A 21673-nucleotide genomic window follows, 5' to 3' on the forward strand; every position below is an offset into this window, starting at 1 on the left:
GATGAAGAGCTCTTTTTTTGTAAACATTGATTTGTGATGAGTTGAGCGTGAGAAATCTATCCCGGTATTACCAAAAACAACATTTAACACTTTAGGGAGGAGGGTGGGCTGGACTGCCAGTTACCACAGGCAATCAATGGGTATTGTTCGTTGTCATGTTGGATAGTCGTACTACAAGTTTCAAAGAATAAGGTCTCAGATGTATTTTGCCAATACATCTGCAGGAATATATAGTAGATTTGGCAGTGTGGTTCTATTCTGCGGTCTAGCATGGAGCGCATGATGCAGGGAGTATGTTGACACCAATAATCCAATTAAACAATGTTAATTTGTTAATCTGGATGCAATGGTTTCAGTAGGAGAAACATGTTATCACTTGTCCAAGTGACCTCTTCGGTCATCTGACTTGTGGTTACAATCAAAACCAGCACCATTGCATCACCTGTGCTTCTTAAATTGCAACCCATTGCAATACAACCAGCATTACATTGCATGAGGCAGGAAGAGTATCAAAGACCAGATGATGTGTCAGAAACCAACAACACTGATGCTGAATAAGTCAGGTGGAGTATGAAAAGAAGAAGGTGAAGCTCAGGTGGGTTGCAAAGTGGCTTGTAGGCTAAGAAAGCTTAACTTGGCCAACCTTCTACATACACGAGCTGAATAAATTTCTTAGACTAGTTTTAGAGTTTGTTTTTTTACACTTGTGTCTATATAATCTCAAAGAGAAAATCCTTAATATGGTCATTCCCAAGCTCCCAAGGAGAAGTGGAGAGGAAGGTCAGCTTAAATAGAAAGGAGCTAAAAGGTCTGGCTTCGGGCAGTTAATCAGCTGATGAACTTCACCAAGGCTTAGTAGATTATAAATACGATAATAAATTATTGTTTTAAGCTGGGACTCATGCAAAGCCACCCTAGTAGAGACAAAAATATAGACCTAAAAATAAGCAGGTCTCCTTTTTTGTTATACGTAGCTAGTGTGGTAATACTGTTTTTGCTGTTACAGAGAGAAAGAATAATCAAACAGCAAAAATCTAAAGTATAGGATCGTTTGTGAGTGGGAATGAAAGCTAGGAAGTGTATTTGCTGGAAAGCTAAGTGCAACACAAAGATTTAAAGAGTCCCTATAGATGACAAAAAGGGCAACAATTGCTGCAGCTGCTGCTGTTATTGCTGTGGCATTGGTATCTGAATCTAAAAGGAGGTGTGTTTTCAAGCGATGTATAATATGATGCAGAACGGGCCAATGCCATTCAAAGTACAGCAGCAGAATTGTCAGCGGGGTTAAGGAATTGAAGCTGCACTTATCTCCGGTGACTTGACATAAATTGATGTAAGACTTTAAATCCGGGACTTCTTCAGACTTTGATTCGGAGGCATATGACGAGCTCGGCTTTCATTTGACTCATCGGAAACGCTTCTGAGCCCGCGGGGACATGAGCGGTTTGATTTTTATCTGTTTTCCAATGACTCAATACCTTCAATTAAGCCCAATTAGACTTGTTTAAGGACAGTTAATTATTAATCAGCCAAGGGAGAAGCAAATATTTACTTATTCATCATACTTATTTCTTGTTTTGTTCGTGATTATTTTATGAACCAATTTTCTTATAATGTGAAGTCATGTGTGCTGCATTCTAATGTAACAGGCTGAAGTCTGCTGGGGATGTTCGAGCCACAATCCTTTAACCAAGCTTCAGACGGTCTGTTGATAAAACCCAGTAAAGAGAAAAGACCACAAAGTTAATAGACTATCACTCCCCCTAAAAAGAACTGATTGTGCTGCTCAGGGGGGTCACATACACAGTGAGAGGGGTTGCAGCCAATGCGAGAACAAAAGAATAAAGTGGGGAAAAGTGAGTGGAGCGAAAGAGTGTATTTTGAGTCCTGCGGGTTAATTCAGTGCCTTTCAGCTACAATTGCCGTGTCTAAACATTCATGAGCCGTACAGGGATGGATGAAGGGAGAGAGGGAGGGAGAAATGAGGGGAATAGATGGAGCAACAGCACAGCGCTCAGACACAAGAGGGAGAGCTGAGTGTGAGCTCATCCACAGCGCTCTGAGCAGGTAGAGCGAGCACAGGACACAGAGAGAGAGAGAGCGTGCAGGAGGAGGAAAGTGAAAGAAGGAGAGAGAAAGGGAGTCTGTCTCCTCACCTGAAGATTACTTTGTCTCACACTTCATTCACCCCGAGTGCTGGAAGGAGCAGCGAGGTAGAAGCTGAGTTCATCAGGAGTTGCCAGCGCTTGCTCTCTGGTCTTTTTCTTTTCTTTTTTTAAATCCCCTCTTGCCTGGTTTTCCCTGCGCAGGGGGTCAGCCGGACTTTTGTCTGCAAGAAAAAACCCACAGTGGAAAGACTGAGATAGAGACACCAACACGTCGGGAGGGAAAGTGAGAAAATTGCAGTAAATCCCAGTGTCTGCGAAGGAAAAGAAGTTCAGAGAAGCTCCAAAAGGTAAGGATTTTAATTTATTCCTCTCTTTTCCAAATCGTCTAATAAAAACATAATTATCAGAACAACCTGTAACAAGGTAAGTCAAATCCTTGCATTTTAAGAGCTTGTGCAGAGTGTGTCTTTGTGCAGTGGGTGTGTATTACAGCCATCGTTTACGGACTTCGAGGAGAAGCAGCAATGTGCACTTGCGGCGGCAGGAAGTTGACTCAGGAGGATGGGTTAATAATACAAGAAAAAGCAGAGGGACAGCTCAAAGTGCAGTGACAGAAACAGGGAAAAATACACGAGTGTGAAGGAGAGTTGAACTGAACGACTGAGAAAGAGAGAGGGGAATAGGAGGAGGAGGGATAGAGTGGAGTGGCGGGGGCTCGCTGGCAGCCAATTCAGTAACCAAGGCAGCTGACATGAGGGAGAGCCAACAGGGGGACAGTGGGATTTCTATTTTTCACCCTTGCTGAGATACGCCGGGGCTCTGCCAAGTCCCCTGCCTCATCCCCCATGGATAAAGATTTCATTGTGTGCTGCTGTGGCTGAATTCATTAAGCATCTACATGTACTCTCCTCTGGCCGCACTACTCTCGTACGCTCCTTCCTCTCTCCAGCTTATACTCACTCTACGCGACCGCTCCTCCTCTCTCGCTTTCGTTGTAGTCTCAATTGGCCCAGCTCAACTTGTGTTGCATCAACAGTTGTATTTTTTTTCCCCAAAGCTCTGCAGTGGATGATACTGTGAACACAATTTTGCCAAGAATGACCCCAAAGTTTATTAAGCCTGGCTTCAGGATGCCACATGGGGTCGCTCAATGTAGGTAGGGGGCGGGGGGCATGGGAGATTTATTAGATGGCAGCTCGGGAACTTTGCTGGCATTAATAACAAGGAGGGCTGTGAAATCCTGCTAAAACATGAAAGAATGCAACATTACAGTGGCTACTAATTATAACAGTAACACTTTTATACTACAGTGGACACATAAGTGTGTTTTTGTGTTCCTTCGCCTTATTTAGCTCATGTCCACAAACTGCTTTTGTTTGCTGTCATCAGTTTTTAGCTCATGTCTCAGGGCAAAAGCACCAAAACGCCACCTGATGAAAATAGCAGATTTACAAGAGCTTATAAATAGATGTAAATGAAAGCTAATGCTGTTCTGTTTTTTTCTGGATGTTTGCATTTGCTAACAAACAAATCAGTGTGTTGCTTGCAGCTCGTTTGTGCTGCCCCCAAGTGGGCAAAAAGCTCGTTGCCGTAGGTTTCGGTTGGTGTTTTACGGTTTTTGTTTCTTTTTGCTCATTCGTGTGGTCAACACACACACACAGAAAAAAAAACATTATTTGATAACTGACCTAAAGATTGTTATTGGTTGTCAAGTAATTGGTCCGAAAGAAAAAGATGAGTTTGCCTGCCAGCAAGCTCACGCTAAGGCTAACAAGAAGAAATTCATTAAATTTAGAGAAAAGGCAAAACAATACACAGAATTAAAATTTATCTAATAAAAAATAGTCAATAACTGAGCTCAGAGCTGTTTTATCACCCCAGAATTGTTTATGGCAGCACATACATTGTGGGCTCTTTTTCTGCCAAGCATGCCATTTATTTTCTTCTACGCACTTAGGCTAGTCCCCCAGAGTTTATGTTAATTTCTCAAACTTTTATTCGACCCCATCTCTGACTTTAGGGAATCTTTAATTAGTTTCTAGAAGCAGAGACACTAGTGATTCTTGACAACATTAATTAAAAGTTGTTTTTCTTTAAAAAAGAAATCACAATTTATTCAAAAGGTCACGCTGAAAATGAAGGTACTGCTTAAAAAGGAGAACGACTGAAGTAAGAGAAAACTCAGATGTTGTTCACTTTTCGTGCATTAGCCTTTCCCTGCCTTTCTCTCCACACTGAAGACCATGTCATCACCCTTTAGGTAAAAGGCTAGTATAGCCTTTATGGGCTCCTTATTGTTTCCAAGATGTGAGGCGCTTCGCTTGTGGTGAAATCAATAGCCCAGTAAATTCTTAATTGAATGACTGCAGGGCTTGGAGCCTGATGGTGCTTTATGGGCTACCAGAAGGCGCCTTTGAGAACAGACAAAATAACAAGGACCCTGCTGGCATTGTTGTGGTCTGGGAAGCAACGTCATGTCAATCAGCCAGGCCTGGCAGGCAACAGCGGCTGTGGGACGGCGTTAGCGCTTGTACACCTGCCATGTTATGCTTGAGTTGAAGCGGGTGTCACTTTACCTCTAATTAGCTTTTCTTCCTTTGAAATACTTTTTATGGCTCATTTGATCATCACGAAGTATATTTTCTCAGTGCTATTTGACACCGGGGAGCCGTGTCACAGGTACCGTTGCTGTGATCGAAGACAGAAAACCGCCTTTGGGTTTAAAAGTTGGAACACGACCAGATATGTTTCGTGCACAGGAAACACCCGTGTGGTATTGTGTGGTGGTGCGGATCAGTTTGTCGGAGTTGTAAGTCATCTGTCTGAGCTATGGATGGATTGTCTTGACCTCGGGGCGCTCGCCACTTCAGCAGAAACAAAAGACTACGATGGACACTTTTGGCCAATTTGTTAAATGTCACACTCTTTTAACACTGCAGTGTTTCACCCATCAGTTTGTTAACTAGTTGGGATGAGACAGTTATATGCAATTTTTAATCAAGTCCAAATATTCAAATATTTTCTTTATTCGGAATAAAAAAGCTGCTTTTTTTAATAGTTTTTTATTATCCTCAACATCATCATCATCATCATCATTATTATTATACTGTAACAAAATAATTCCTCAAATCTGGGATAAATATAGTATTGTACAGTTGATGCATTAAGTAATAGCATGAAAACTGGTATTCTCTGAGCCATTCTTGCTCAATGGCGAAGAGCTCTTTTGGCAGAAGAGCTGCTCTGGTAGTCATAAAGTGCTGAAAAGCTTATTTCATGGGGGTCCTGCGTGAGCCAGTTTCTGCAGCTAGTATCCAGCATTAGTTCTCAGCTCTCTCACTCTCAGCTGCAATCGGCCAGCTAGAACAGGTATGAAAACAGGCAGAGCTCCATTTGCTTCTGGTGTTTATTGCTCATTGCTAGTCGTGCTGAATATCAGGTCATGAACAACAGCTGCAAACTTCAGAGAAACTCTAGGCAGCAGAGTCTGTCACGCCACCTCTCCTTCACACATTTAACACACTCCAGCGATGTGCACTAAGTTGCTGGGTGTTATCTTTGCACGATTTTGTGGGCTGTTTACTAATCTGAACCCAAAAAAGGGAAAATACTAAAAGTATTCATTTAAATGTGTTTTATGTTTTGAACCAAATATCCAGAAACCATAAAATGATGAAAACCGATTTGGTAAATGGTGTTAAAACAAGGCTCTTTACTTCATTCTTTAACGGCAGAAACAATAGAGTTCACACCGGTACATTGAGATTTGATGCTTTAGGATATATTTGCTAACTTCATTGCACTTACCAGTACATAGCCTTATCCATACCAGCCAAGTGCAATAATATGCAAAAACTGGAAATATCCATAGAAAATAGGCTGATGAAAACCAGTTTCATTCAACAACCTCACACTGGCTGCGATTAAAAGAGAACATTTTATAACAAACTGTAGCAAAGAGCAGGACTACTTATGCTTTGGAATTTGCATTTTCTTTACAAAAACAGTCACAATTACAAATACAGTTTAACCCTGAACTCTAAAGTAGGCAAAGTTTCTCAATATTTCGTTTCCTCATTAGCTCGATTGGCACCATGTAAGCAAAGCAATTATGTATTTCTTAAGCCACACTGGTGTGCCTTGACACACCATTGGGAAACCACTGCATGAGGGGGCACAGCTCAATTGAAGGTCAATCCATAGCAGGTGGAGCGTCTTTTATGTAAGGGATATCATGACAGGAATGCAATAGGAGCTTGGTAGCACCCGCAGCAACCATACGACAAACAGCTACATGAATATATGTGTAAAATGCTAATGCTGTATATATAAAGCATACACACATAGCGTGACTACTCAATGGCACACAGGAAAGCCTGACTTATGTGGCAAACATTTATAATAAAACAATCACTATCAATACTGTAATTTACACCACACATACTCTTTTTTTAAAGCATACCACTCAACAGCACCGTTATCTGGAAAATCAACAATGATCCAATAACAAGCATACCGCAAAGTAAACAAACATGAGACAACAGCAGCTATGCACTGGCTGTTATGAAAGCCCGATTTAGTAAATAGCCATCCATGAAATAGTCTCGAGCTCTACTGATTTGTCTCCCGAATATGATTTCTCATTTGTCCGGTCTCATATGTGCTCATTATCCTTTTCCCCTTATTTATAAGGTGAAAATAGCCACCTTCGAAGGCTGAGGCCTTGGTGGTGGATCTATTTACACCAGAGACTCAGACTCAGTCTTCAGATTTCACAGATGTTCACACTCCATTTGTATTGTTTTTTGTTGTTTGTTTGCTTTTTAAAATATATTACAAAATAAAAAAAGGTTGGTTGGTTAACTTTAGGCATTAAAAACTACAGGGTTAGGTTTAATATAGAAAAACTACCGTATTTTCTGCACTATAAGGAGCACTTAAAAGCCTTTAGTTTTCACAAAAATCGACAGTGCACCTTATGAATGCATTCTGGTTGTGTTTACTGATCTCAAACCAATTTCAGGTGGTACACGGTGTTCAAAAGTCTGTCAAAAATGTTTTAGTACGACTTTGCTAAGCTACGAAGCCCCACTGCTTGATGGATTGTCAGAACATTACCGCTACCGTAGTCAGGAGCCTCGCAGAGTAATCTGGGTCCAAAACTCCGTCTGCTTCAGGTCCCAAAGTCAAACAAACACTGCAGCATCACTGAGAGTTAAAAACCATCTAAATTCTTTAATCTTTAACAAAATGATCAGCGTTGCTGCTTTACCAGGTGTAACAATTAAGTTTAACATTCAGGCATCCATGAAAACAGGATTTATTAAATTTAACGGAGTTAGAAGTTAGCAGGAAGTTAGCTCGCTAGTTTCCACCTAAACATGATATAGCATGTTCTGACTGAGAGATTTCTGAAATAATTAAAACGTACAGCTCTGTTATCACTTCCAACATAAATGAAGACAGAAAACTAAACAGCAGTGACGTTTGTAGGGTTACGGAAGTTGGGCTAGCTGGTATATAATGATGTGCTACCTGATCGCTAGTTAACACAGCTTTGTTAGCATAATATAACCAGTGAAGTTGGAGGATGAATGCTAATGCTTGTTTCGCTTAATGCGCCTTATAATCAAGTGCGCCTTATTGTCTGAACAATACAGTAGTTTGTTAGGTTTAGGCAGCGGTCTCCAACTCCAGGCCTCGAGGGCCGGTGTCCTGCAGGTTTAGATATAACCGTGGGTCAACACACCTGAGTCACATGATTAATTCGTTACCAGGCCGCTGGAGAACTTAAGGAGGTCATTTAGCCATTTGAATCAGCTGTGTTGGACCAAGGACACATCTAAAACCTGCAGGACACCGGCCCTCGAGGCCTGGAGTTGGAGACCCCTGGGTTTAGGCATTAAAAACATCCTGATATTATTTTTAGTTTAGGCATTACAAGAACATTGTTCGGTTTACACATTGAAAGTCACTAGGGTTGGTTTAGGCACAAAAAATTAGTTGGTTTGGCAATAAATATGACATGGTTATGTTTAGGCACTGAAACTACTTGGTCAGATTTTGCAATGAAAACTACTTTTGTACAAGAAATTTCTCTGTTTAGGCAGTACATGGACGTAGTAGATTTTGCAATTGGAAAAACTTTGCTATTTCTTTACGAAGGTCTTCTTTAAAACCTAACAAAGGTACTTTGGCTGTAATAATGTGGACTAAAAATGGCCCTTTTTCGCTTCATTGAGAAATCCCAAATTGGCGTTCGGATAGATATTTACAGTTGCACCTAACTAAACCAAAATACAATTTGCACTGTTAAACATCCATCTATCCATCCATTCTTTTCCACTTATCTTTATTAGGGTTGAACCCAGGCTGGAGCCTATCCCAGCGATCACAGGGTGAGAGGCGGGGTACACCCGGTCTGTCGCAGGGCTAACACAGAGAGAGAAACAACTATTTACACTCACATTCACACCATTGGCAATCTAGAATTACCATTATCACTTGACAAACTACATGAAAGTGGTTTTATTCATTGGTTTCTCTGAAATAAGATGTGGATATGTGGTTCTCTTTGATCACTCCACACTCTATGATCACTTCACATCCCCAGAGACTTTGGACAAGTTAAACTTGGTGCTCTTATTCAAGTTAACATTTCCAAGTTCAGTAACTGTCAGCTGACAGGTTGACAGTTGACAAGGTTGTGCTGACGTTGGAAATGTAACTTTGTTGTTGGCTACATGTACTGCTACAGTTTCACAAAGAAGTTTTTGTTGGAGTTTCTGCTACAACCAGTTCTGCCCGGGGAGATGCTGTTACTGTTTTAGCCATGATCGCTGGAAGCAGTTGTGCATCTACACCTGTTTATGATTTCAAACAAATAGGCAATAAAACTTTAGGACCTCTGTTCCTGCACCACATTAGCAGTCAGAACCTGCACATTGCCAGAAGCATCTGTTTAGCGGTTAAAGAAGAGGCACATAGTGAACAAATGGACTCAGGCAGCTAGAAAGTACAACTACAATTTAAACTGTCAGTGCCAACACAGCTAATATAGCTCTCCATCCTTAAAGAACACCTACAGCAAGTAATAAGTCCATTCCCATGGTATTCAGAGTTTTTAAATACAGGAAATATTCTCACTTTATACACTGCTATATTATCCATCGCTTTGTGCCACTTGTGTGCACACAGCTGATAGTTTGGTTGTTCATTGGAACAAATTCTTCAATACCTGATCATGCACCAAAAGATGCAGGCTTTCATTTCACTGAGATGGTCCTGCAGCTCCCTCCAAACTCAGATGGTGAATTATTCCATGCCCATGTTGAAGAAAGCAATCATGGTTTTTTTTCTTTCTTTTTTCTCTGGGACTGACTTCAGGCAGTGGATCTATTTAAAATGAGAGTTGCTTACAGTAATAGACAGAAACACCTCATCTTGAAAAATTAATTTGAATTGATTCCCCGTAGTCTTTCCCCCCACTGGTCTGACAGGGTTTTGAGAAGGAAATTTTCAATATCCAAGGCCACATGTAAAAATCAATGTCTAAATGAAGCTGATCGGAGAGATGAGCTTTCTCTCTCAGTGGTCCTCACTGGAGCCAGGAGGGAAAACTGAGCACATAAACTTTCCTTAACTGTTACATTGTAGAGCCTGTAGAGCTGTTTTCACAGAGTGCTTGATAGATATTAATCAAACATTTGAGCTTCTGTGAACCATATCCAAAGCCCACATATTTAAATTAATTCAGTTCAGTTTTAATTATATAGCACCAAATTATAACAGCAGTGCCTCAAGGTGCTTTATATTAAGTTAGAGACCCTACAGTAATATATGATGTTCAGTATGTGTGTTTCTGGCTTTAGCTAATATTAGTTGATATTAGTTAACAGTGTTGGTCAAGTTACTTGAAAAAGGTAATCAGTAACTAATTACTGATAACTTGCCCCCAAAAGTAATCCCATTACTTTACTGGTTACTTATTTTCAAAAGTAATTAATTACTTAGTTACTTAGTTACTTTTTAAAAACATGATTTACAACCTCAATAGGTAATAAAGCGATAGATCTTTCAGCCCAATTCTACTTTTTCTGCCTAATCCATCATATAAAATGTAATGAAATGGAAAAGTGTCTTTTTAAAACTTGTTTTATTAGTTTTAATCTTTTAACTTTATGCATCAAGCAAAAATTTAATTGGATTACTGCCCATCTCTGTTAGTTAATATTAAATATGCATGTTTCTGACATTCGCTAAGTTTTGCTAATGATAATTAAAATGTTTCTGGCAAAATTAACATAACGAAGAAGGGCAATCACTCAAAGTACAGCTGACAGAATTGTAATTTAAATGGTGATTTTCGAAATGAAACAAAATGTGAGTAAAAAGAATAAAAATATAAAAAATATATTTTTATCAGTTCATTCTAATGATGTCTTCTGGAAAACAACATTTTGAGTGGTATTCAGGGCACTACAAATCCCTATGAAAATCCCTATGCAGCTTCCTTTTACCTTTAATTTCAAGGTGAGTGGCAGAATTGGGAAGATAATCATAATATTTCTAAGTCTAGTTAGAACAACACTGGTGGGGGTTTCAGGCTTAGATCATGGAGTTTACAACACAGGCTGGTCTATGAAGAGCTCTCACAAGGGATGCGAGTCAACAGGATGATGTCAGACTGGCTTACTAATGCCAATAGAGGATTTGAGGAGACCATCACCACAATGAAATTTCACAAGTGTAATTCATGCAACAGGAAATGTGTTCACTGTAAACCTGTTCAAACATCCTATCTGCTCAGTTATCACACTCTGGATTAGATCATCAGGAAAAAAAATGAAACTATAAACTATAATCTACAATTTCATCAAAAGCAAACATCCCCTATTTAATTTTTTAACAATCCATCTTGCAGGCATAAGGGAAAAAATAAACAGCCAGTCGACCTTCAGAGAGGGCCAGAATGATCATCGCATTGCTTTAGGAATATAGTTCGACCTTGGTCCTGGCAGACAGTGATTACATTTTATTGGCCCCGAAAAAAGGAGCCCAATACTCACCAATGTACTCTGGCTGAATAAAATGGAGTGAGATGGCAAATGAATTATAGTCTCTGGAGTTGGTGTGCTCCAGTCAAATTTTTCTCATAGCAGTGGAGGGGATGAGCTACCATAAATCTGACCCAGACATCCATTAGGTTTCTGTGCTCTGCAGTTCTCAGCATGGTGCTACTCTCTGTGAATTTCTGGTGCATTTTTCCCATACATGCAGTACATAGTGTGCTCATATGGCTGTGCTCATTTTGCTAATGAATTACTTGAATTGTTCGTCGACCACTTTTTGGATTCAATCCATAGACTCATTTTACAGAGAGAGAGACTAAAGTAAAAGGAATCCAAGGACACTTGGATATTTTTCAAACACGGACCCGTAGAAGACTAAATGCTAACCAGAGTTAGAGCGAGATCTCCAACACTACAAACAGCATGATGCACCACCAATTAGCCAGCATTTGAAAAGAGTAATTATTTACTGTGATTTGACACACAGCATGATCAAAACTAATCCAGTCTATTAAAAAAGAAAAAAAAAAGCAGGGGCATGTTTCACCAAAAAGCAGCACAAGCAAATTCCTGCTCCTGTCATAATGCTTCATTTCTCCAAAATGTACTAAAATGTACTAAAATGTACTGCAATGCATGCAATACATTCGAACTTTCAGACCTTCACTCAATATGATTTGGATTTAGGCTGATCTGTTGGTCATGAAGACAATTTTATCAAAAATACATTTAGATACTAATGCCGTGTGTATAATTTCCAATGGAGTTTTAGAATAGAATAGAATAATCCTTTAATTGTCCCTTTAATTTGGTTGTAACAGCAGCCAAAAAGACAAATATACAAACAAACAGTACACAGGACACAAACAGTACACAGGACTGTTTTAAAAGTAGGAGCTAAAAATTTCTAGATGACTTGGAGTAATAACCATAAAATAATGGCTTGGGTTTATACCAGCTACTGAATACTGGGCAACCTTGGGGTTAAACTGATCACCCACAAGATATAAACACTGGCGAATGTCTTATTTAAGAGTTCTTTTTCTATATAGAGAACAAAACACAATAAAGATTTCAACCACAAACATAAAACATTATGTAGCTTCCAGAGTGAAATCCTTAACCTAAAGGGTTAGAGAGCTGTGATTCTACAGAAACGTCCCTGATGAGTTTATGTGCTGAATTACCAGCTCATGTTAAATAGACTATTAAGCCTATCTTGTAAATGATGAAAGGTATGTCTATGTAGGAATCAAGCAGCAGGTATGTGGCTATCAGAGACCAGGGATGGACAACAGCTAACACTTTGATCGAGACAAACTGGAACTTTAGTAACCAATGGTTACCAATGGTTACTGTGGCTACGTCCATCTTTTATATGACAATGAATAACCCCTGGCTGACTTTCTCTGCACTCCTAGTCTTGGCCATGTTTGCCAAATGATCTCTAGACTTGCATGATTGGTTCCTTGTAAAAGTCCTACATGGCTGTTTCTAGCAACCATCACTCTTTAGGTGATATGTGATACTAAATCACATATCTAATTTAGTACATACATAAATGTTTGTTGTATAATTGGAGATGCATTCACGTTGTATTTTTAGCAAAAATTCAGCAAAAGTTCACAAGTTATTAGTGTGCTTTGAGTTGATATAGACGCCCAAAACTACTGAAGTCTTTCTTGGCTCATGGGTGAACTTTTCGTTAAACACGAGAGGCAATAAAAAGATTTATTTTCTGAGATACATTGTGCTGTAACTGAAGCTGTTTTCACCTTCTTTTCATGTCCAAGCTTGATGTGAAACTTGTTACTACAGTCCCAAACATGAGAACATTTCGTTTTGCCTGTCATCTGTTCTCAACTTCACACGTATATGTGTGTGTGTTTGTGTGTGTGTGTGTGTATTTGAATCAGCGCAGATTGCTCATGAAATACGACCTCTGGAAAAGTTTCCTGTCCGCATTCTCCTCTTTGAACTCCAATCCATTATCTCCAGGTATCAAATTCATCCCAACAGGTGTAGTGTGGTAAATGATACGGGCTTGTGGCAGCTTGCCACAGATGCAAGGATGAAAGAGAGGATCGGGTGTCCGGTGTTGGATGCTCACAAACACACATATACACAAGCATACCGTACACATTTCACAGGGCCCCTATATTGCATTTATCACCCGCATCATCTGTAGTTGTGAGACAACTTTTTTCTGCAGAATATGCACTCAAGGCTTAAAGATATATATTGTGTTGTATGATAGTTTGCTCTCTGATTGGCTGGAAAGCTTTTGTCTGAACTTTCCACAAACATTGTTTTTCCTTCATATCCCGAAGCTTCCGATCGATACAGCAAGGACCACGCAGACAAAGTCAGAAAACTAGACGCTCACATGTGTTTCTTTCCTGCTGTTTGCAAAGACGAGCTACTTGTTTGAGGTAGAACAATAAATCACTGGAAGTGAAATAGCTGTAGTTCATGCACTCTTCCCAAACTTTGCTATAGCAAATAATATCTGATCACAGTGTTGATCTGTAAGCAGCCCTCAGATATGTAATCTGAAATTCTGCTGGCTGTGTCTCGTTAAAGCAATAGCTTTTGGGCTTTTAAGCTTTAATACATTTTTTTAAACACGGTGTATTAAATGCTGGCATCTAGCTGGTGAATGTAGTCAAGCATTTAGCAGACAAAGAGACACATATTTTTTTTATTTTAAGCCTCTAAATGCACAGCAGAAAGACTTCTTTACATCCAGGTCCGGCTAAAATGGTAAGAAAAGATTTAAAGAACAGTCCGTAAGAGGTCTGGAAGTCACTGTTAGGCATCATTTGAAGGTGAGACCTCCAACCTTCAACGTTTGTTGGAGGTCTTATTTAAAAAAGCCATGAATCTGAGGAAAAAGTTCCAACTAGAAGTAATAAAATAGTATTTTAACCCTTGTAATTTAAGAGAATCTTCTAATCTCTGCCTTACTAGAGCTGCCTTTAAAAAACCTGGAACTTCTCTATTTATTGATCATCATTAAGGGTATAGGGGAGGTCGTCTAGTCTTTTTGAAGGAAAGAGTCAAATATTGCTGAACTCATTCGCACACGGCTAAATAAATGTTGATTCATTTTATGTAACAGGTGTTCTGGGGTGGCTGTAGCTCAGGTGGCAGAGCAGGTTTCAGTTAAGTTTTCAGTTTATTAAGAACCTTGACTGAACCATTGCGCCACCCTTATTCTTTACTATTTCTGCCATTATGTTGGACACTTGCCAATGGGCTTTGGATCACTGTCTGGTTGCATGGCAAAGTTTAAGCTGTTAGCCAGATGTCCTTACATTTGATCCTGTATGACTTCATGGTCAACTTAGTGAGTGCAATGTCCTATGGCTGCAAAACAAGCCCAAGAAATCACCCATCCACCAATTTACCCAACAGTTCGTATGTGGTGTTTGTGTTGATTTACTCTGTTTGGTTTTCTCCAACCATGTTGCTGTGCATTATAGCCAAACATTTCCACTCTGGTCTTGTCTGTCCAAAGCACATTGCTAGATAAGTCTTGTGGTTTGTTCAGAATCAACTTTGCAAACCTAAGATGTGCTGCCATGTTCGTTCTCCCAGAAAGAATATGGCAGAGAAGACCCGTTCTCCTGGCAACCCAAACAACTTGTTCAGTCTTTTTCTAATTGTGTTGTCATGAACTTTAGCTCTTCACAAGCTAACTGAGGCCTGTAAAACCTGAGATGTTGCTTTTGGTTTTTTACAGTTTCTCAGTGCATTGCAACCTCTGACCTTGGATTGAATTTGCTGGAACATCCACAGTTAGTAACCCTGTGGTGTTAGCACACACCTGAATGCTTCAGACCTGTAAACTGTGAAAGCTTCTGATCTCACATAAGCCTTCACGTTTGTTGATGATCACTTAATCAGGTATATTTGAATAGCAGCACCTAGCTGCTACTTACCCTCTTAAATCCTGTGGAAGCATTAAGTGTGTACTTTACAGGTTTTTCACACTGCATCCACATTTTGCTTTAGTTTATGTTAAACAAACAGTGACATGGTGTAATATGTCAAGTTGTTGCTCATCTCATCTCATTTTAAGATCTGCTGTGGAGATTTTTTTTATTATATTCTGATACGTAAAACCTTAGAACTGAAAGAGAGTGTGCTTTCTTTTTCAAATGTACTTTATAAGCTGGTGCAATGTAAATGTTATGTTTGAGGCTGGCTGCCGAGCTTCAAATGAATTAGTTATAGCTCATTTATGCACCTCAGTTCGGCAGCTACATGGAGATTTTTTGGCATCAATAGGTCCCACCAGGTTCAAGAGGTGATTGTCGTTCTGCCTCTGTCCTGTCCTCCATATCCCATCTTCCATTTAATTTAGCTCCTCATCTTTTTAATGCAGCCTGGGGAACATCCCAGAATGATCTATGGGATAATCTGCCATTGCATTTGGCAGTCGAGTTTCCAGAAACTGTGCTTCACATATGTAAACAAACCAGGGTGATTAGGTCTGCTGGCGAGTTGTCCCTTATGGACATCCCTAATTCAGCCAGCAAAATGGCTGTTCCAAGCTGTTAATTTCTTTATTTACTTTCAGTCTCACTCTACGCACCAACACGGATGAGCCGTTTGATCTCACTCCACTCAAGTTAAAAAAAAAATCCCTACCCCTGAACCGCAGGCTGAACCGCTCCCCTGAAATCACTTCAACACCCATCCCCTCCCCCTCCCTCCTTCCCTCCTCCTGGTATCATTATTCTTCCCTTTGAAATCACATTACCTGTGTTCTCTTTGTGAGCTGAGGAGTGTATGCTAGTAGATGAGACAGAATGGAAAATGTAGAGGAGGAGTGAAGTGAGGAAATAACCACAGCTTGAGTTTTATATCACCCGTCTACAGGAATTCCCAGTCAAGTGGGTGGATCAGTTTCTCGTCTTCTTTTATTCAGGGTCTCATATGTCTCCTGAGGAGACTTATGTCTCGTGTGGTTGCCATGAAATCCAAAAGTAAAGGAGAACTCCAGTAAGCATAGTTTTGATGTCTCACAGGTCAAAAATGTCTAGACATCTAGATTACATCTGGCCCGAATTCAGTTCAAAAGTGGATGTTTGGGGGTTGTTTTTAATACAGTATATATTGAATATATGAATATTTAAGGGCAACATCACTTTGTTTTCATTACATGAAATCACCTTATGTAGTCGACATTGCTATCATGCCAGTGAACAGCTGCCTATTCAATCAGACACAACATTAGCAACGTTATCATCAAGCTCACTGATTTTCTGCCATTTTAGTGGTAATTTTGGACATTTACTGGTTTAATTTTTAGTCAGTGAAAAAGCTGGTTTACACAGCACTGTACACCTGACATAGAAGATTAAGAAACTTTTATGCCAGATACAAACCTTACAACATACCTGGGCTTTGTTACATACACCTATCTAATCAGCCAATCACATGGCAGGAATTTAGTACATTAAGGCAGCGGTCCCCAACCCCCGTGCCTCGGACCGGTACCGGTCCGTGAGTCGTTTGGTACCGGGCCGCGAGAGTTGAGGCTCAGGTGTGACATGTATGGTTTTCAGCGTTATTTTGTTATCGTTTTTATCGTTAACTCGGTTTTCCTTGGTCTTTTCACGTGTGTTATGAATAAATGTTCTTTTTTCCGGTACCGGTACTAGTTTTATTTTGTTGTATTTATCCGCGACACCTTAAAGGCCGGTCCGTGAAAATAATGTCGGGCATAAACCGGTCCGTGGCGCAAAAAAGGTTGGAGACCGCTGCATTAAGGCATGTACACATGGTCGAGATCACCTCCTGAATTCCCACCTGAACACTGAAATGGAGATGAATGGCGATTTAGGTGAGTTTAATGTGGCATGGTCACTGGTGCCATGGCTGGTCTGTTTCATAAACTGCTGATCTACTGGGTTTTTCCCAAAGAACCATCTCCAGGGTTTATGAGAAAACATGCACTGAGCAACAGTTCTGCAAATGTCTTGTTGATGCAAGCAGTCATGACAGAGCACCCAGATTGCATTAAGCTGATAGGAAGCAAACTCAAATAATGCTCGTTACAACCAGCGTATGCAGAAGAGCATATCTGAATGCAAAATACATCGAACTTTGAAGCAGATGGACCAAAGCAACAGAAGACGACAATAAGTGCGACTGCTGTCAGCTAAGAACGGGACACAGAGGCTACAATTCACACAAAAATTAGACAACAGAAGATTGTAAAACTGTTGCCTAGTCTGATGAGTCTTGATTTATGCTGCAACATTTACATGGAAGGGTCAGAATGGTGTAAACAACATAAAAAGCATGAATCCCTCCTGCTTGATATCAGTCAGTGTTTCAAACTAGTAGTGGTGATGTGCTGATGCAGTCGTGTGGGAGATATGTTTTTGGCATCACTTTGGGCCCCTTAGTACCAACTGAGCCAATGCTGATTTTTATAATAATATTAATAAAAAAAGAAAAATAATAATGGATGTAATTACTTTGTACACTTTCAAGGACAGAAGCACAGTGGTTTGGCATCCCTTGTTCAGTGACGAACTCTCATGGCCGTATGTTTGAGTAGGCGTCTGTCTTGTACAACAACCTACAACCGCTTCATCAAGTGGAACCAGGATCCATGTTTGCAGTCTCTTCAGTTCTTAAGTCCTACCTTTAAATATTTGAAGAGCCAGACGCAAATTAAGAACAAGGAGATGAGAGGCTTTGCGGTGCACATGCAAGAATAGGACAGCATTCATAATGAATGTGCTTCGGCTCCCGCTCTTGATTTATTTCAAGGCGAACGAGCACGGCAAGTGAATAAACTTGTTTTACATGTTTAACATGCAATGTGAATAGCAATTATTTTTCCTGATCTGGAAATGCAAGGCGTGATGGTTATTTAAAAAAAGAAGAATTAAACATTTCATTTGTCAGTGAAGAGTTCAGTAGATTCCAGGTGTGCAGTCTACTATAGTATTTTTGAACTCTTAGCCACTTTCCCCCTCTTCCTGCAGAGTATGTCAACTTGAGTTTGTCATTTCTGACATTTCCCAGAATATGTTTTTGAAAAGTGCCAGACAGCATGCTGCATGCAGTCGGGGGTTACATACAGTCAGGAAAAAAATGGGAGTCGTGTAGTGCGTCCATGTTTTGTAGCTGTACGGCACCATGGTCTGCTGAACCCACTGTTGTTTGAGAAATTGGTCTGTGTCTTACAATAGATTTTTCTCCGCATGATGCTTCAAATGGCTGTCAATAACTTGGGGTTGGGGTATTTTACAGATCACAACCCATTTATTTGGAGAACATATGTTAAAAAAAAGAATACAGCATCACAGATTTTAGGACTTTTCCTGTGGATAACAACATGTCTTTTCAGAGATTAGACATGGAATTATCTGCCTGGCATGCTGGATACATTTTTCAATCTCCGGTGGTCAAACCAACCAAGAACTAAAACAATAATAATAATAATTCCCCCCTTTTTGTGTTTGTTTTGTGATGGGAATTGAACGTGTCTATAATCATGAGAGAGCTGCTATTTTGAAAAGCAGCTCGCAGCCTTCAGAGACGTGTTTTATTGGCTCGGTGGACGCCCTAATCTGTCATTTCACCGACGACAGCTTTACACATTTGGCGTCGCTGGATGGATTTAATGTTTATTTGAGCCCCTGAAGTAAATTACTTCTCAAGGTTTATTTCCTTTTCCAACAATTACCCAGCTTCGTATGCAACACTTTCTTTGGTTGCACTGCAGCTGTGAAACTATAATCTGCAACTGTACATGATGATCTGTATTCAAAAACACAAGGAATAGAGTGTGTGTGAAAGAGAGAGACTGCGAAATGTGCCAAGAAAAAGTGAGGAACGTTAAGATGGTGTGAGTCAGGAAGAGACAGCAAGACAGAGACAGACATATGTAAACAAAGCAAGCAGAGAAAAAGCGAGGTGGACGCCTGCTGAGTGTTGGACTGTGGAATTGTCTCCTCAGCTGCTGGCTAAGTCTGTCATCTGTTCAATAGTTGACTCAACATCTGGTGAATCCTGCATAAATACAGCTCTCTGAGCCACCGACAGAGAGGCAGCGAAGGATATTTAAAAGCTTATACACTCGACTGGGTGTTGTAAAGCACCTACACAGAACAGCAGAAGCCAGTGATGGAGTATTTTCAGTGCATCATAGTCAATTCTGGTGGAAGTAATGCATTATAGAGCTGTAATCTCATTACTCCTTTCTGTAACACAGTAATGCAGGATATTAAAGCTCTAATTTTAGTTATCACATTACATTTACTGATCCTATCGACAGGTCGTGACTCAAATTACACCCACAGCGTTGTAAATAATTGTGAAATATCATACCTGTTTAAGTCTTATTCATTTATGGGAGTCTTTGTTCTCGCCCCTGCATTACAACACGGAGCACAGAGGTAGAGGATACATGCAGGAAAAATGAGAGGCTAATAGCCAGAGAAACAGATTTAACTGTGTTTTATTGGCTCAATGTGCATTTTGCAGGACTTAAGGACGCTAAATGAGTGAGTGGAGCTTAATGACTTTTTCCGGCTCCTGGTTCATCTGAGATCCAAGTCTTATTTAATCCTGTGTTTATTTGTTGAGTTTAAACCATGGATGCTTAGAAATGATGGACAAAGATATCATAGCATGATCTGGCATAGTAGTTTCACCAGTGAGAGCAGATCTGACTGAACGTCTTCTTGTTTGTCATCTTTTTTGACACTAATTGGGACAAAATTTTGAAGATAAGAAAATCATGTTATATCCAATTAGATGTGAGACTAGCAAGTATTACTGTAAACTGTTTTTCAAGGTCACATATCAACAGAATATGAATGAGAATTGAAACAGGACAGTTTTCCCACAGACTTCCACAGCACTGTGCAGAAGTCTTGAGTCACACCTCATTTCTTTACATTTTGTTTCAAAGGACTTTCTTGTGATTTTTAAAAGTGGTCTTAAGCTACAGTTTTTGAGGTTTTCTGAAGGTCTTTCAAAGTTTTTCTTGGGACATTGGATGTGTTTTCAATCCAGTCCTTCCCATACCTCCTGGTACTGGAACATCTGTGTTAAGGACAAAAAAGTTCTTCAAAGAGAGTGATCCATAAGGCAGAACCCTGCTGCAGGACTACTATCCCCTCCCTACAGGACAATTACACCATGAGATGCTGGTCCAGAGCAGCTCAGATATTAAAGGACCCGTCCCGTCCCAGCAACAAACTGTCCCAACTTCTGCAACACCCAGAAAGTTCCGCACCATCCAGGCTAAAACAAAGAGGCTCAAGAGCAGCTTCTATCCTCAGGCCATCCGAGCCCTAAACTAAAACATGTTTTAGGGCTCAAAACATTTGTACATAATTCACTTACTGTATATAATGTTCTCTTTTTTGCAGAGTCGAGGAGCATTTCAGGACAGATTTCACTGCGTGTTGTACTCGTATAACTATGCATGTGACAAATAAAGAATCTTGAATCTTTTAACCCATAACAGACAAGCAAGGAAACCAATTCCAAATTCTCTAGTGAGCTTGACAAAGAAGGCAGCTGGACTTTTGTAGGTTTGTGAAGTTCTTTCACAAAATATAAGAAATCAAATTCACTTAACCTGCATTCTCTTTAATTAATGCATTCAGGTTTAAGGCCCCACCCATCATGCTATATGGGTTATAGCCACCCTTTGGCTTGTCCCTACATAGCAGAACACCAAACAATGTTTTATGCCATCTTGGCATTGTGAAATCCAATGCAATAAGCAAGGAGTGAATCAGATTGAGAAACACTGCAGGGGAACACTGCAGACCCTTCAGCTAACAACCTAACAGTCAAGAGTCATAAGCCTTTGAGCAATTCCACACCACAGTTATTGTGACCTGAAAGTAGTGTTCACAGAGATCACGGAAGAAGAGATTTTTCCTTACAGACTTCTGTATAACTGTAAGTTTTTGGCAACCAAGCCCTTTCAGCCTGCAAGCAGGAAGCTTCAACAGGCTATAACAGCTTTCAACCATCACATTATAATTTATCTAGGAATTGCACTCTTCAGTTAATAATTACTTTTTTGTTTGATAAAAGGGTGGCCAATAAATCTGGAGCCAAAGTGAAATCAAAACAATCCACAAATTCCCACTTTAAGTGAGCAAGCAGGCTGTGTTTCAGCCAGCCATCAGGGCCATCCTCAATGCATTAGGCTGTCATTCTATTTCTGGGCAGTGGGTAGAGAGAGATGTCCTATATCAGCGCCTGTTCAGGCTGGCTTTATGGGAGACCTCCTCCTCTTGCAGTTCAAGTCAATTGTCAACATGATTTATGGAGATGTGAGCTATCTCTAGACTGGCTCCTCAATCTTCCCCCTGACGAATTGGTACCATTCGCCCATGCAACTGCCGTTTGTTTTCCTCACTGGCCAATTTTCATCCAAGCTGACAAATTAAATCTGCCATGTTTTTGAGGAAGCTATTTTCCCCTCCCTCCTCCCGTTTT

At 40.1% G+C, this 21673-nt stretch overlaps 1 protein-coding gene across 1 annotated transcript in view; it reads left to right on the forward strand.

The window, feature by feature from the left end:
- Nucleotides 1–2057: 2057 nt before the first annotated feature.
- The window catches only part of LOC102782851 (cadherin-20-like), a 115771-nt gene continuing 96155 nt past the window's right edge, over nt 2058–21673 (forward strand). The window contains exon 1 of the mRNA XM_087846315.1: nt 2058–2455. The gene's annotated coding sequence lies outside the window, so the exon portion shown is untranslated. The remainder of the gene's footprint in view (nt 2456–21673) is intronic.

The sequence above is a fragment of the Neolamprologus brichardi genome, chromosome 9 (assembly GCF_056152115.1).
Source record: "Neolamprologus brichardi isolate AB-2024 chromosome 9, ASM5615211v1, whole genome shotgun sequence".
Classification (NCBI taxonomy): domain Eukaryota; kingdom Metazoa; phylum Chordata; class Actinopteri; order Cichliformes; family Cichlidae; genus Neolamprologus; species Neolamprologus brichardi.